Below are 15,456 nucleotides of genomic sequence, written 5' to 3' on the forward strand. Positions count from 1 at the left end.
CCTGGCAGCAGCTCTGAGGTGCCCCTGGTGCCCCAGAGCAGGAGACTCCACAGCCTCCCCGGGCAACCTTCTCCAGGGCTCTGTCACCCTCACAGGGACAAAGTTTTCCCTTTTGTCCCCCTGGCAGCTCCTCTGCTCCAGCTGGCACCTGCTGGCCCTTGTGCTATCCTTGGGCAGCCCTGAGCAGAGCCTGGCTCCAGCCCTGCACATCTTTATGCCCAGCACTGAGGGCAGCCTCAGGCTCCTCTGCTCCAAGCAGCCTCAGCTCCTCAGCCTGGCCTCACAGGAGCTGTTCACTGCCTGCAGCAGCTCCCTCAGCCTGGACTCTCCCTAGCAGTTCTCTGACCTCCTTCTTGAGCTGAGGGGCCCAGTACTGGACACAATATTCCATCTGTGGCCTCAGCAGGACAGAACAGAGGACTTCAGGGGGACTGTGCCCAAAGGGCTACAAGGACAGGACAAGGGACAAAGATTTGGAACGAGAGAAGAGCAGATTGACTTTGGCTGTGAGGAACAAGTTGTGCAGCAGGAGGCTGCTGGAACCCTGCAGCAGGTGGCCCAGGGAGGTGGTTGAGGCTCCATGGCTGGAGATGTTGAAGGTGAGGCTGGGCAGGGCTGAGAGCAACCTGCTCTAGGGGAGGATGTCCCTGCTGAGTGCAGGGGGGGTGGGCTGCATGAGCTTTGGAGGTCCCTTCCAGCCCAGAGCATTCTGTGAGTCTGTGATCCTATGATTCCTGGATTCTGTGAGGCTGGTGAAGGCTGGGCAGGGCTGTGGGCACAGGAGATGCTCCACTGCCTGCAGCAGCTTTGTGGCTCTGGGTTGGACTCTTAGAATCATAGAACTAGCCATAGTTGTAAGGGACCACAAGGATCATCTAGTTCCAACCCCCCTGCCATGGGCAGGGACAGCCTCCTCTAGAGCAGCTCTTCCCTGAGCTCAAGGTGAAGCACATCCACTGCACTGATATCTGGTGAACATCTTCAGACAGGCACAAATCATCATAGAATGGGTTGGGCTGGAAGGGACCTTAGAGATCATCCAGTTCCAACCCCCTGCCGTGGGCAGGGGCACCTCCTGCTAGACCTCAAGGCCTCATCCAAGCTGCCCTTGAACACTTTCAGAGAGAGGCCATCCACAGCCTCCCTGGGCAGCCTGTGCCAGTGTTTCCCCTCCCTTACTTCTTCCTGATCTCCAGCCTCAATCTCCCCTCCTCAAGCTTAGATGTGGATCAGCATTGATCAGGTCCCCTCTCAGGCTGCTTTTCCCCAGGGTAAACAGCCCCAAATGGGGGGGGGGGGGGGGGGGAGAAAATGGGGGGAAGGAAGGTTTATAGGTTGCCATCCCAAGTGATTTTCACCCAGGGGAAGGGCAGAGGAAGTGATCAGCAGAACATCAAACTTTCTGCTGGGCGAATTAAATGGTTCTGCTGCATTAACTTCATAAAAGCCTGATCCTCTCCCCCATAAACTATGACACTGCCCCTGCAACAGAGCTGATTTATGGGGGGCCAGAATCGATGGGGAAAAAATTAATGCTGCAAAAACATATTAGAGACATTATTGAACAGATTTTAATTGAGATTTGATTTCAATGCCCCTTATCCAGATGATTAATGGGGCCCTGCTCCTCCACTCCAGCAGGCAGAGGAGGGAAAAAAGAGAGGGGAGAGAGAGAGTCTTTAATATGACAATTAAGTATCTGTCTTTAGGTTTTATGTAGCTCTCTCCCCAGATCACTTCATCAGTACAGTGTGGCTTTTGTGCAGATTAAATTGAGACTCAATTTTCTCTATTTTCCAGCACTTACTTATGTTTTATGACAAGCACTAAATCAATTTTATGCCATTATTGATTTTTTTTCTTCTCTTCAATGGACACAAACCATTTCGCCTTTTGCCCTTCTTTTTCTACTTTCCTTCTATTGCCTTTCTTTTTCTTCTCCCCCCCCCTTTCCCCTTCACTCTATCCTTCAGCTAAAGAAATTTCAACCCCTGCCTTTTTTCCCCCCTTCACTTTGTTTCAGCTAAACAAATTTCAGCCCCTGTATTTTCCCCCCATCTCTTCCCCCTTCTCTCCATGCTTCAGCTAAACAAAATTCAACCCCTGCCTTTCCCCCCCCACCTCTTTCCCCTCTGTGCTTCAGCTAAACAAATTTCAACCCCTTCCTTTTTCCCCCATCTCTTCCCCCTTCTCTCTATGCTTCAGCTAAAGACATTTTAACCCCTGCCTTTCCCCCCCATCTCTTCCCCCTTTTCTCCATGCTTCAGCTAAAGAAATTTCACCCCCTGCCTTTTCCCCCCCATCTCTTTCCCCTTCTCTCTATGCTTCAGCTAAAGAAATTTAAACGCTCACCCTTTTTCCTCCATCTCTTCCCCCTCAACTCTATACTTGATCCACAACCAGCTAAAGGAATTTCAACCCCTGACTTTCCCCCCCCCCATCTCTTTCCCCTTTATGATCAGCTAAAGAAATTTCAACCCCTGCCTTTCCCCCCCATCTCTTCCCCCTTCTCTCTATGCTTCACCAAAAGAAACTTCAACCCTGCCTTTCCCCCCCCCCCCCCCACCTCTTCCCCCTCCTCTCTCTGCTTCGCCTACAACCAGCTAAGGCAACGTCAGTCCCTGCCTTGAGGTCTCTCCAGGTTGTGCTCATCCCTTCTCTGCTTTGCAGCATTGCAGTGGACAAACTCAACCTGGAGTTCTACTAAAGGGGGGGGGGGGGGGACACCTAACAAACCCAACCAAAAAGCAACTTAGCCCTTCTTGCAAGGTGAGGTTTAGAGGTTGGGCTTCCTCCCCTCACTTCACCCTTCAAAAACCAGGAGCCTTCAAGGTCAGTTCCTCCTCTGTTTGTCTGTAATTAAAAGCCAAGCGAAGCGCAGCCGACGACATCCCCTTAATAACTTCTGGGATGTTGGAGCTATAATTTTGGGGGGGGAATAAAGAGCCTTGGAATTTAATTAATAGATGGATGTAAGGAGAACCTATTTCATGGCTTGCAGGAGCGAGGTGGGGTGGGGGGGGCAAGGGCACTATCTGCAAGGGGCAATAACTCCTCGGGGATGTGGCAACAGCTTAGTGGGACACCATGCAATTAAGGAGCTCTTGGTTCTTCAGGGCTCTGCTTTGCCTGACCTATGGCCAAAATTAGCAGCTGCCTGGGGGCATAAAAGTGAAGCAATTTGTAATCAGGGAGCTCCCTCCTCATTTTTTTTTCCCCCTCCTTCTTTCTTTTTTTGGGGGGGGGGGAGGGGAGATGGAAAATTACACATTAAAGGGAGGAAAAGAAAGGCTCAAAGTGGGAAGGGAGAGAGGTAATTCAGCTAACAAAATGGGTTGCCCTTTTTGATTTGCTGGCTGGGCTGGGGGTCAGGGGAGGGAGGTGGTGAAGGATTGTCCTCCCCTCTCTTCTCTTTGTTTGAAGTCCAAGCCTGCCTGAGCTCAGGTGATAAAATTGATCTGGGGGAAATAAGTACAGTAGCTTCATTTTGCTGAGAAATCAATAGAGGCCTTTCAGCCTGGGCAGGGATTTACCTAACAGCAGCTTTTTTTTCTGCACTTCTCTTGTAAAAGCCTTCAAAAGTGTTTGGTAAAATGAGGTTAGAGTTAACATTTAACATTAATAAATAAATAAAGTAAAGTAAGAGCTAAGTGGCCCAGGTTGAGGGGGGGGTGGGGAATGGAAGTGAAATTTAACTGGCAGAGGTTGGAGGGAAAAATGGAAATGGAATTTAACTGGCAGAGGTTGGAGGGAAAAATGGAAATGGAATTTAAATAGGACAGGTTGGAGGGAAAAATGGAAATGGAATTTAAATAGGACAGGTTGGAGGGAAAAATGGAAATGGAATTTAAGTGGCAGAGGTTGGAGGGAAAAATGGAAATGGAATTTAACTGGCAGAGGTTGGAGGGAAAAATGGAAATGGAATTTAAATGGCAGAGGTTGGAGGGAAAAGTGGAAATGGAATTTAAATGGCAGAGGTTGGAGGGAAAAGTGGAAATGGAATTTAAATGGCAGAGGTTGGAGGGAAAAGTGGAAATGGAATTTAAATGGCAGAGGTTGGAGGGAAAAGTGGAAATGGAATTTAAATGGCAGAGGTTGGAGGGAAAAGTGGAAATGGAATTTAAATGGCAGAGGTTGGAGGGAAAAAAAACAGAAATCAAATCTAAGTAGCTGAGGTTAGAGAAAAAAATGAAATGGAATTTAAATAGAAGAGATTGGAGAAAAAAATGGAAATGAAATTTAAATAGGACAGGTTGGAGAAAAGATGGAAATGAAATCTAAATTGCACAAGTTGGAGGAAAAATGGAAATGGAATTTAAACAGCAGAGGTTGGAGGGAAAAAATAAATGGAATTTAAATGGCAGAGGTGGGAGGAAAATATTGAAATGGAATTTAAATGGCAGAGGTTAGAGGGGGAAAGTAAATTGAAATTTACATAGCTCAGGTTGGAGAAAAAAATTGAAATGGAATTTAAATGGCACAGGTTGGAGGAAAAAAAAACATGAAAATGAAATTTAAATAACACAGGTTGGAGAAAAAAATGGAAATGGAAACTAAATAGCAAAGGTTGGAGGAAAAAATTGAAATTAAATTTAAATGGTAGAAGTTGGAGGAAAAAAATGGAAATGAAAACTAATAGCACAGATTGGAGGGAAAATTGAGTAGAATTTAAAGAGCAGAAGATGGAGAAAAAAATGAAATCTAAATATCACAGGTTGGAGGAAAAAAACTAAATGGCAGAGACTGGAGAAGAAAAATGAAAATGAAATCTAAATGGCACAGGTTGGAGGGAGAAAAATGAAAACTAAATTTAAATAGCAGAGGTTGGAGAAAAATAATTAAATCTAAATAGGACAGGTTGGAGGGGAAATAAAGAAAATGAAAACAAACAGCAGAGGTTGAAACAAAAAAAATTAAAATGAAATCTAGATGGCACAGGTTGAAGCAAAAAAAACCCAAGCAAGCTGCTAACCTACTCTACTCTCTGCCATGCCAGCCTTGCTCAGCTGATGCACAACAACAGCATAGAAGCAAGCAGGTTGGAAGACACCTCCAAAGCTCATCCAACTCAGACTCCTGCACTCAGCATGGACATCCTCCACTAGAGCAGGTGGCACACAGCCCTGTCCAGCCTCACCTTAGAATCATAGACTCAAGCAGGTTGGCAGAGAGCTCCAAGCTCAGCCAGCCCAACCTAGCACCCAGCCCTGCCCAACCAACCAGACCATGGCACTAAGTGCCCCAGCCAGCCTTGGCTGCAACACCTCCAGCCACAGCCACTCCACCACCTTCCTGGGCAGCCCATTCCAATGCCAATCACTCTCTCTGACAACAACTTCCTAACAACATCCAGCCTAGACCTGCCCTGCCACAGCTTCAGCCTCTGTCCCTGGCTGCCTGGCAGCAGAGCCCAACCCCACCTGGCTACAGCCTCCCTGCAGGCAGCTGCAGGCAGCAATGAGCTCTGCCCTGAGCCTCCTCTGCTGCAGGCTGCACACCCCCAGCTCCCTCAGCCTCTCCTCACAGGGCTCTGCTCCAGGCCCCTCCCCAGCCTTGCTGCCCTGCTCCAAACACCTTCCAGCACCTCAGCATCTCTCTGCAATGGAGGAGCCCAGAACTGGACACAGCACTCCAGGGGTGGCCTGAGCAGTGCTGAGCACAGGGGCAGAAGCAGCTCCCTTGTCCTGCTGCCCACACTGCTCCTCAGCCAGCCCAGGATGCCATTGGCTCTGCTGCCCACCTGGGCACTGCTGCCTCCTCTGCAGCTGCTCTCTGCCAGCACCCCCAGGGCCCTCTCTGCCTGGCTGCTCTCAGCCACTCTGGCCCCAGCCTGTAGAGCTGCTTGGGGTTGTTGTGGCCAAAGTGCAGAACCTGCCCTTGGCCTTGTTCAGTCTCATCCCCTTGGCCTCTACCCATCCAGCCTGGACAGGTCCACTCCAACAGTTCCACAGCTGCTCCTAGCTTGGTGTCAGCTGCAAACTGACTGATGCTGGACTCGATCCCCTGGTCCAGAAGAACAGGGTCGATGGAGCTGCTTCCTTGTGGATTTTCAACAACTTCCCTTGGGAATAAAACATCCGAAAAGGTGAAAACTAAATTACTAAACAACAGCAGCACCGTCCCGTCCTCCCCCCGATTAAGGGCAGGATGTTGAGCTGCATCACAGAGCAGGCGCTGGGATGCTGGTGCCGGTGTGAGATCTGGAGGCAGTGACCCAGCAACTGGGGATGGGGGGAGTGAAGTTTGGAGCACTGCCAGGGAGCTGCAGCTCCCCTCATTTATGGGATATCGCTGCCTTCCTGCGAGAAACACACCACTGACAGCACCAACTTCCATGACTAACAAGAGCCTTGAGGGCTCCTCTCCTCCTTCCTCCGCGCTGCCTCCGCTGGCAGACGCATCACAGAGCGCTGCCACAGACCAGCCTTGCGCTGCCTTTCTGCTCCACCTTCAAACCTCCTTTCCCGTGCCCCAGAGCTTCCCTTGCCGGCGCCAGGTGCCTGCCGTGCGGGGAACGCTCTGCGAGCAGCAGAGGTGGCCCCGAAACTCTTCTGCTTCCAGCTGGGGATCCAGGTTCAGGCAGCTCCCAGGTCAGCGCTTCCTTACCTCTCTGCTAGCATCCGAGCGAAGCTGCGGCGCTGCCTCCCCTTGCGAGGAGCAGCTGCTTGGCAGCTCGGACTAGAGGCTGCCTCCTTCAGCTTGCCCCTGTTTGTCCCCGCTTTTGTCTGCTGATTTGCTGTTATTACTATCATCGCCGCTGCTGTTGGCACCGCTCCTTCTGCTGTTGCTGTAATAACGCTAATCAGCGCATTGTGCTCGGCGAGCGGCGTGCAAGCGCTGCAGGGCAGGGAAATTGCTCTGCTCGCCGCCGCCTGCCTTCCACCGGCCCAAAAACCTGCCGCGAGTGAACTTCTCTGAGCCTTTTGCTGATTTCCTTAGCGTCTTTTCTTCCTGTGGTTTGCTCTCTTCTCCCTCTGCTTTACTCCTCCCTGTGCTTTATCCTTTCCTCCTCTGCTTTACTCTCTTCTCCCTCTGCTTTACTCTCTTCCCCCTCTGCTTTACTCTCTTCCCCCTCTGCTTTACTCTCTTCTCCCTCTGCTTTACCCTTTCCTCCTCTGCTCTACTCTTTTCTCCTTTACCCTTTCTTTCTCTGCTTTACTTTCTTCGCCTCTGCCTTATTCTTGTTTTACTGTTTCCTCCTCTGCTTTACTCTCTTCTCCTCTGCTTCATCCTTTCCTCCCCTGATTTACTTTCTTCTCCTCTGCCTCACCCTTTCTTCTCCAGTTTTACTCTTTCCTTCTCTGCTTTATTCTATCCTCCTCTACTTCACTTTCTTCTCCTCTGCTTTGCCCTTTCCTCCTCTGCTTTCCCCTTTTTCTCCATCAGTCTCATTCACAGATTTGTTTGATTTAGAACCATTATTTAATAATAATAATAATAATAATTACACTTGGGGAAAAAAATCTTTCAACAGAAGCTGTTTTGCAGAACAGATTCAACTCATTCCACTGCAGCCTTTAAACATTGTAGCTGCTCTCTTGGATCCAATTCATTCCACTGCAGCCTTTAAACGTTGTAGCTGCTCTCTTGGATCCAATTCATTCCACTGCAGCCTTTAAACGTTGTAGCTGCTCTCTTGGATCCAACTCATTCCACTGCAGCCTTTAAATGTTGTAGTTGATCTCTTGGATCCAACTCATTCCACTGCAGCCTTTAAACGTTGTAGTTGATCTCTTGGATCCAACTCATTCCACTGCAGCCTTTAAACGTTGTAGTTGCTCTCTTGTCCTTTTCTAATTGATGCTTTTTAAATCAAGCTTCTTTCATTTCCTTTTTCTGGCCTTGTGTTTTTCCTGCCTGAGGTTACCCAGGGCAGGAAAGGGCTCCAAAGCAGTACCACAGGTTGTAGGTTCCAGTTCTCTTCTCCCCTGGGTTTTGTCCCTTAGCAGCTGTACTGATGACTTCAGGCAAAAGGGAAAGCCTGAGAGAGGATATTGGGCACTGTGTGGAACAGCAGCTTCGAAAATGGTCACAATTAGTAAGAAATTGACTTAAATTACCTTGTTCCAAAGCAGGTAGCCCTCATTCTGGTTTAGAGAACCCTCACTCCAGTTTAGGGAACTCTCACTCCCAGTTAGCTAGCCCTCATTCCAAATCAGCTAACCCTCACTCCAGTTCAGTTCATCCTCATCCCAAAACAACTAACCCTCACTCCAGTTCAGTTCATCCTCATCCCAGATCAGCTAACCCCTACTCTAGTTCACATGAGCCTCATTTCAGTTCAGGGAGCTCTCATTCCAATTCAGCTAATCCTCAGTCCAGATCAGGTAACTCTCACTCCAGTTTAGCTAAACCTTCATTCCAATGTAGACAATCCCCATCCCAGCCTAGAGATCTCTCATTCCCCTCCTTTTGGGACTCCCCTAACAACTCTCTGATTTGCAGGCTTCAGAAAAGAACAGACCATCAGAAGCCACAGAGAATTCCAGTTCAATGCTTCCCTAAGCAACTAACCCAGGATCCAATTCCTCTGCAGGATGAGGGGCAAAGTTCCACATCTGGGGAGAATAAAGCAATAGAGTCATAGACTCAGGCAGGTTGAGAGAGAGCTCCAAGCTCCTCCAGCCCAGCCTAGCACCCAGCCCTGCCCAACCAACCAGACCATGGCACTCAGTGCCCCAGCCAGGCACAGCTTCAACACCTCCAGGCACAGCCACTCCACCACCTCCCTGGGCAGCCCATTCCAGTGCCAATCACTCTCTCTGCCAGGAACTTTCTCCTCACATCCAGCCTAGACCTGCCCTGCCACAGCTTCAGCCTCTGTCCCCTTCTTCTGGCCCTGCCTGCCTGGCAGCAGAGCCCAACCCCACCTGGCTACAGCCTCCCTGCAGGCAGCTGCAGGCAGCAATCAGCTCTGCCCTGAGCCTCCTCTGCTGCAGGCTGCACCCCCCCAGCTCCCTCAGCCTCTCCTCACAGGGCTCTGCTCCAGGCCCCTCCCCAGCCTTGCTGCCCTGCTCCAAACACCTTCCAGCACCTCAACATCTCTCTGCAATGGAGGAGCCCAGAGCTGGACACAGCACTGCAGGGGTGGCCTGAGCAGTGCTGAGCACAGGGGCAGAAGCAGCTCCCTTGTCCTGCTGCCCACACTGCTCCTGAGCCAGCCCAGGATGCCATTGGCATGAGTGTATAATTCTATGCTTCTTTGATTCTATGAATCCATGGTTCTACAATTCTATGATTCTATGCTTCTATGAGTGCATAATTCTCTGCTTCTTTGATTCTATGATTTTATAATTCCATGATTCCATGATTGTATTATTCTATGCTCCTACGAATCCATGATTCTATGCTCCTATAATTTTGTGGTTGTATAATTCTATGCTTCTATGAATCTATGATTCTATAAGTCTATGATTCTATGCTTCTATGAGTGCATAATTCTATGCCCCTTTGATTCTATGGTTCTGTGATTGTATAATTCTCTGCTTCTATGATTTTATGCTTCTATAATTCCATGATTCTATGCTTCTATAATGCCATGCTTCTATGATTCTTTGCTTCTCTGCTCCTCTGCTTCTCTCCTGTCCTCCCCCCCCCCCCCCCCCCCCCTTGCCCCCTTCACCCTCCTCACCCCCTCTGCAGCCACAGAACACCTTGGCCCGGGCTGTGGGAGGGAGGAGGCAGGGGCAGGGACCACCTTGGGCGTGCAGCTGGAGCTGGAAGCTGTCTGCCTCAGCCTCTCAGAAATGTGTGGAGAAATTACCTCCCCGTTCCCTGTAGAGACATCCAGCAGCCATCCCAGCCCAGCTTTTCAGCTCGGCGATAATCTGCTCCTATCAGTTTTAATAGCCCCATGCTGGATTCAGGAGGTATTATGGATTGTACAGCAAGCATATTGTCATTAAATTAAATTTTCAGCACATTCCCCAGCTCATCACAAATACCACAGAGAGTCATCATAATCGGTTCTCAACACATGTGTAATTGCCTTCAGCTGGCGTTTTTTACAGTTGACATTGTTCAGCAGTGATAAGGTGATTGGTGATTTGAATACACAGCTTGTTTCATAGCCACCCTAATTGAAATATGGTATGTGTGAATGGAAGATTACATTAAGACCTAGGATAATCACCTGACATGAGAGTAATTGAGTCTACAATCTGCCACTGAGTCTCTCAGGGAGGGCTGAAATGAAAAGAAGCCATTAGGAGATTATGCCGCGGCTGGCGGAGGGAGCGCAGGGTAGCGAGGAGAGGCTCGGCGCAGCCCCGCCGCTGGGCTGGGCAGCTCCCGGCGTCTGCGGGACAAGCCCCTGGCTTGGGCAGCGCGTCCGGGGCAGATGTCCCCCACCCACAGCCCCCCAGACCCGGGCCAGGCAATAGAAGTGGAGCTTAAACCCTCAGAGCTGCCTCTCACTGAGTTAGAGAGAGGCAGAGGGTGGAAGGGATCTCACTGAGCTAGAGAGGGGCAGAGGGTGGAAGGGATCTCACTGAGCCAGAGAGGGGCAGAGGGTGGAAGGGATCTCACTGAGCTAGAGAGGGGCAGAGGGTGGAAGGGATCTCACTGAGCCAGAGAGGGGCAGAGGGTGGAAGGGATCTCACTGAGTTAGAGAGGGGCAGAGGGTGGAAGGGATCTCACTGAGCTAGAGAGGGGCAGAGGGTGGAAGGGATCTCACTGAGTTAGAGAGGGGCAGAGGGTGGAAGGGATCTCACTGAGCTAGAGAGGGGCAGAGGGTGGAAGGGATCTCACTGAGCTAGAGAGGGGCAGAGGGTGGAAGGGATCTCACTGAGCTAGAGAGAGGCAGAGGGTGGAAGGGATCTCACTGAGCTAGAGAGGGGCAGAGGGTGGAAGGGATCTCACTGAGTTAGAGAGGGGCAGAGGGTGGAAGGGATCTCACTGAGCCAGAGAGGGGCAGAGGGTGGAAGGGATCTCACTGAGCTATAGAGGGGCAGAGGGTGGAAGGGATCTCACTGAGCTAGAGAGGGGCAGAGGGTGGAAGGGATCTCACTGAGTTAGAGAGGGGCAGAGGGTGGAAGGGATCTCACTGAGTTAGAGAGGGGCAGAGGGTGGAAGGGATCTCACTGAGTTAGAGAGGGGCAGAGGGTGGAAGGGATCTCACTGAGCTAGAGAGGGGCAGAGGGTGGAAGGGATCTCACTGAGCCAGAGAGGGGCAGAGGGTGGAAGGGATCTCACTGAGTTAGAGAGGGGCAGAGGGTGGAAGGGATCTGGAGGTTGGAACTCGCTGAGCTTTGAGGTCCCTTCCAACCTAAACCATTCTCTTCTGTGACCTCTGGAGATGGTTGAGTGCCCATCTGGATGTGTTCCTCTGTGACCTGAGCTAGGTTGCATAGTCCTGCTCTGGCAGATGGGGAGGAGGTTGGACTCAGTGATCCCTTTGGATCTCTACCAAGCCCTAACATCCTGTCAGCCTGTGAGTACAAATCCCCTGCCAAGGCAGGGGCACCTAGGGAAGGTCACACAGGAATGCATAGAGGTGGGTTTGGAAGGTCTCCAGAGGTGGAGGCTCCACCACCTCCCAGAACTGCTGCCCCATCCCTTTGCATCCCTGGAGATATTCAAGGTGAGGCTCAACAGGGCTCTGGGCAACCTGACCTAGTGCAGGATGTCCTCTGGGAGAGGTGAAGGCTTCAGGCAGACCTTAGAGCTGCCTGCCAGTGCCCGGAGGGGCTGCAAGAAGGCTGCAGAGGGACTGATCCCAAAGGGCTGCAGGGGCAATGGTTTGAAATGAGAGCAGAGCAACTTGAGAGTGGCTGTGAGGAACAAGTTGTGCAGCAGGAGGCTGCTGGAACCCTGCAGCAGGTTGCCCAGGGAGGTGGTTGAGGCGCCATGGCTGGAGATGTTGAAGGTGAGGTTGGACAGGGCTGAGAGCAGCCTGCTCTAGTGGAGGATGTCCCTGCTGAGTGCAGGGGGTTGGTCTGGGTGAGCTTTGGAGGTCCCTTCCAACACAACGCATTCTGTTTCTATGATTCTCTGGGCAGGGCTCCAGGGCTCTCTTTGGGCTCCAGGGCAGGGTTCCAGGCCAGGACTCCAGGGCTCCAGGGCTCCAGCACCTTTACGTTACAGAAGCTCTTCCTCACGTTGAGATGGAGCTCCTGATGGTCAGGTTTGTGCCTGTCACCGCTCGTCCTGGCACCACTGAGCACAGCCTGGTCCCACCCTCCTGCCACCCACTCTGGTAGTATTGAGCAGCACTGCTGGGATCCTCCTCAGGCTAAGCTCCAGCCTAAGCAGCCCAAATTCTCTCAGCCTCTCCTCACCACAGAGCTGTCCCAGCCCCCTCAGCAGCTTTGCAGCCCTTTGCTGTCCCCTCTCCCTCCTCCCTCCAGTGAGTCCCTGTCCTTGAAGCAGGCAGCCCAGGCTGTAGAACACAAACTGCCCGAGGCAAATCCTGCTTCCTTCTCAGCCCGGGGTGGATGCCGGCAGTCTGCTGGCTCCGTCCCACCCCCTCAGGACAAAGCGCAAGGCGAATTGATCCCGGTGGGGCCAAACTTCAGCTTTCCCTGTGGCTGGAGGGAGTCTGTAAAAGAAAAGACACCAGAAGGTGGTTCCAGAGGTCCAGGAGCACTCACAGGTAGCTGTTGGTTGGAGTTTTGAAAGAGAGGATTTGGCAGGGGGTGGGGAAGGGTCAGCCTGGTGCTGCAGTCTGGTGGTTCACTTAAAGCAGAAGCGTGGCCTTACTGGTGGGTGTTTGTCATGGGGTGGTCTGCATCAGATGCTTCCAGATCCAGCTGGGAAGGTGCCTGACGTTAACTGCACAAAGGGCAGGAGAGAGGAAGAGCTTTGGGAAGAGACTCAGGAAGAGCCTTAGGAAGAGCCTCGTCTGACCTGCGAGGGCAGGTGGAATGCAGACCTGTAACAAGTGACCTTCTCTGGGTGCCTAGAGAATGCTCTGGAAGGGCATTTGGGTTGTCAGTCACACAGCAGTGCCTTCTGCTGCAAACGTCTTCCTGAATCCCTTCTGAATCCCTTCCTTCCCCCCCCTCCTTTCCTCTTTTCCTCCCTTCCTTCCCTCCTTCCTTCTCTCTTTCCTTCCCCTCTCCTTTCTCTCCTTCCTTTCCTCCTTCCTTCCAAATTCCCTCCTTTCTTCTGAATTCCTTCATTTTTTCCTTCCTCTCAAATTCCTCCCTTTCTTCCTTCCCTCCTTCCCTCCTCCCTTCCCTCCTTCCTTCCCTGCTCCTTTCTTCCCCTCTCCTTCCTTCCCTCTACCTTCCTTTCCTCCTTGCTTGCTTCCTTCCCTCTTCCTTCCTTTCCTCCTTCCTTTCCTCCTTCCTTTCCTCCTTCCTTTCCTCCTTCCCTTCCTTCCTTCCTTCCTTCCTTCCTTCCTTCCTTCCTTCCTTCCTTCCTTCCTTCCTTCCTTCCTTCCTCCCTTCCTTCCTTCCTTCCTTCCTCCATCTCTCCCTCCCTTATTCTTTCCTTCTGAACTCCTTCCTTCCTTCCTTCCTTCCTTCCTTCCTTCCTTCCTTCCTTAGCCCTCCCTTTTATCCCTTCGGCTCTTCTTCCTCCCTTCTCACCCATCACCGGTTCCTCCTCTCTGACTCCATCTCCGCTGAACTCCTCCCCTCTGAACTCCAGTCCCTTCGCTGCCTGCCCCGCGGAGCTGCTGCGCTTGGCTGCGCGCCGGGGCCGCGCTCTGCCCACTCCCTGTAGGCACAGCTCAGGAGCCCTGAACAAAGAGGAACGACAAACCCAGCTGAGATAACGGCGCCAGAATTACTGCCAGGAGCCTGCTGCCCGGAGTGGTTAATGGCTTGGGAAGGCGACCAAGCATCTCTGCAACCACCCCTCGGAAGCCCTGCCCCGAGCCCGCTCCAGCAAGCAGGGCGCAGGCCGCGGAGCTCAGCAGGCAGAGAAGCTGCCAGCCCTGCGCCGGAGCCCGGGGCGGCAGCAGGGGCTCAGCCCAACCTCGACCCCACCCCTCCTAACCAGCTCCCTCCTTCCTTCCTTCCTTCCTTCCTTCCTTCCTTCCTTCCTTCCTTCCTTCCTTCCTTCCTTCCTTCCTTCCTTCCTTCCTTCCTTCCTTCCTTCCTCCCTCCCTCCCTCCTTTCCTTCTTTCCTTCCTTTTTTCTTTCCTCCTTTCCTTCCTTCTTTCTTTCTTTCCTTCTTTCTTTCCTTCCTTCTTTCCTGCTTTCTTTCCTTCTTTCCTTTTTTCTTTCTTTCCTTCCTCCATTCCTGTATTCTTAAAATCCCCAAATCCTTTCTGAATTGCTTCCTTTCCTTCCTTCCTTTCCTTCCCTTCTTCCCTTTCTCCCTGAATTCCTTACTTCCTGACTTCTTTCCTTCCCTCCTTCCTGAATTCCTAAATTCCCAAATTCCTTTCTGAATTCCTTCCTTGCTTGCTTTCCCTCCTTTCCTTTATTCCCTCCCTTACTTTTCTCTCTTCCTTTACTTCCTCCCTTCCTTTCTGAATTCCTGAACTCCTAAATTCCTGAATTCCTTCCTTTCCTTCCCTTCCTTTCCTTTCCCTTCCTTCCTCCCTTTCCTTCCTCCCTTCCCTTCCCTCCCTTTACTTCCCTTCCTTCTGTCCTTCCTCTCTTTCCTTCATCTCTTCTTTCCCTTCCTTCCTTCCCTTTCTTCCTTCCCTTTCTTCCTTTCCTCCCTCCCTGCAGGCTCAGGCCGGCAGCCCGCAGGGAGGCTGCAGGCAGCACAGCACAGCACAGCACAGCACAGCACAGCACAGCACAGCTCCCCCGTCAGGATCCGAGGTCCTCCTTTGCGAGGTGCTCTCAGTCTCCATTTCTCTCCTAGCTTTACCGTGTGGGAATTTCCCCGATCCAGCTGCACTGCCATGGAAATGGCTGCAGGGGAGGCCCAGCCCAGCCTGCAGCCTGCCCTGCACACAGCTGGGGGCTGCTGAACAATTTCCTGCCCCTCTCTCTTGAGTTTACTCCTCAGCATCTCCTCGAACAGGTCTGCTGCTCTGTAGCTGTTTCTGAGCTGTTCCTGGAGCCACAGATCTCACTCCAGCACTTGCTGGAGCAAGCTGAGGAATGCAGTGGCAGAAGCAGAGTCCTTAGGCTTGGCTGTTCTTGGGTCCCACTGGTGACAATGTCTGCCAGAAGGACATCTGCAGGCAAGCACAGAGTCACAGAATGGTTTAAGTGGGAAGGGACCTCCAGAGCCCACTCAGCACTCAGCAGGGACATCCTCCACTAGAACAGGTTGCTCACAGCCCTCTCCAGCCTCACCTTCAACATCTCCAGGCATAGAGCCTTGACCACCTCCCTGGGCAACCTGCTGCAGGGTTCCAGCAGCCTCCTGCTGCACAACTTGTTCCTCACAGCCAATCTCAAGCTGCTCTGCTCTCATTTCAAACCATTGCCCTCACCCTGTCCCTGCAGCCCTTTGGGATCAGTCTCTCTGCAGCCTTCTTGCAGCCCCTTCAGGCACTGACAGGCTGCTCTGAGGTCTGCCTGGACCTGTCCTCATAGCAGAGGT

Source organism: Pogoniulus pusillus, chromosome 21 (genome assembly GCF_015220805.1).
Source record: "Pogoniulus pusillus isolate bPogPus1 chromosome 21, bPogPus1.pri, whole genome shotgun sequence".
In the NCBI taxonomy this organism is placed as follows: Eukaryota; Metazoa; Chordata; class Aves; order Piciformes; family Lybiidae; genus Pogoniulus; species Pogoniulus pusillus.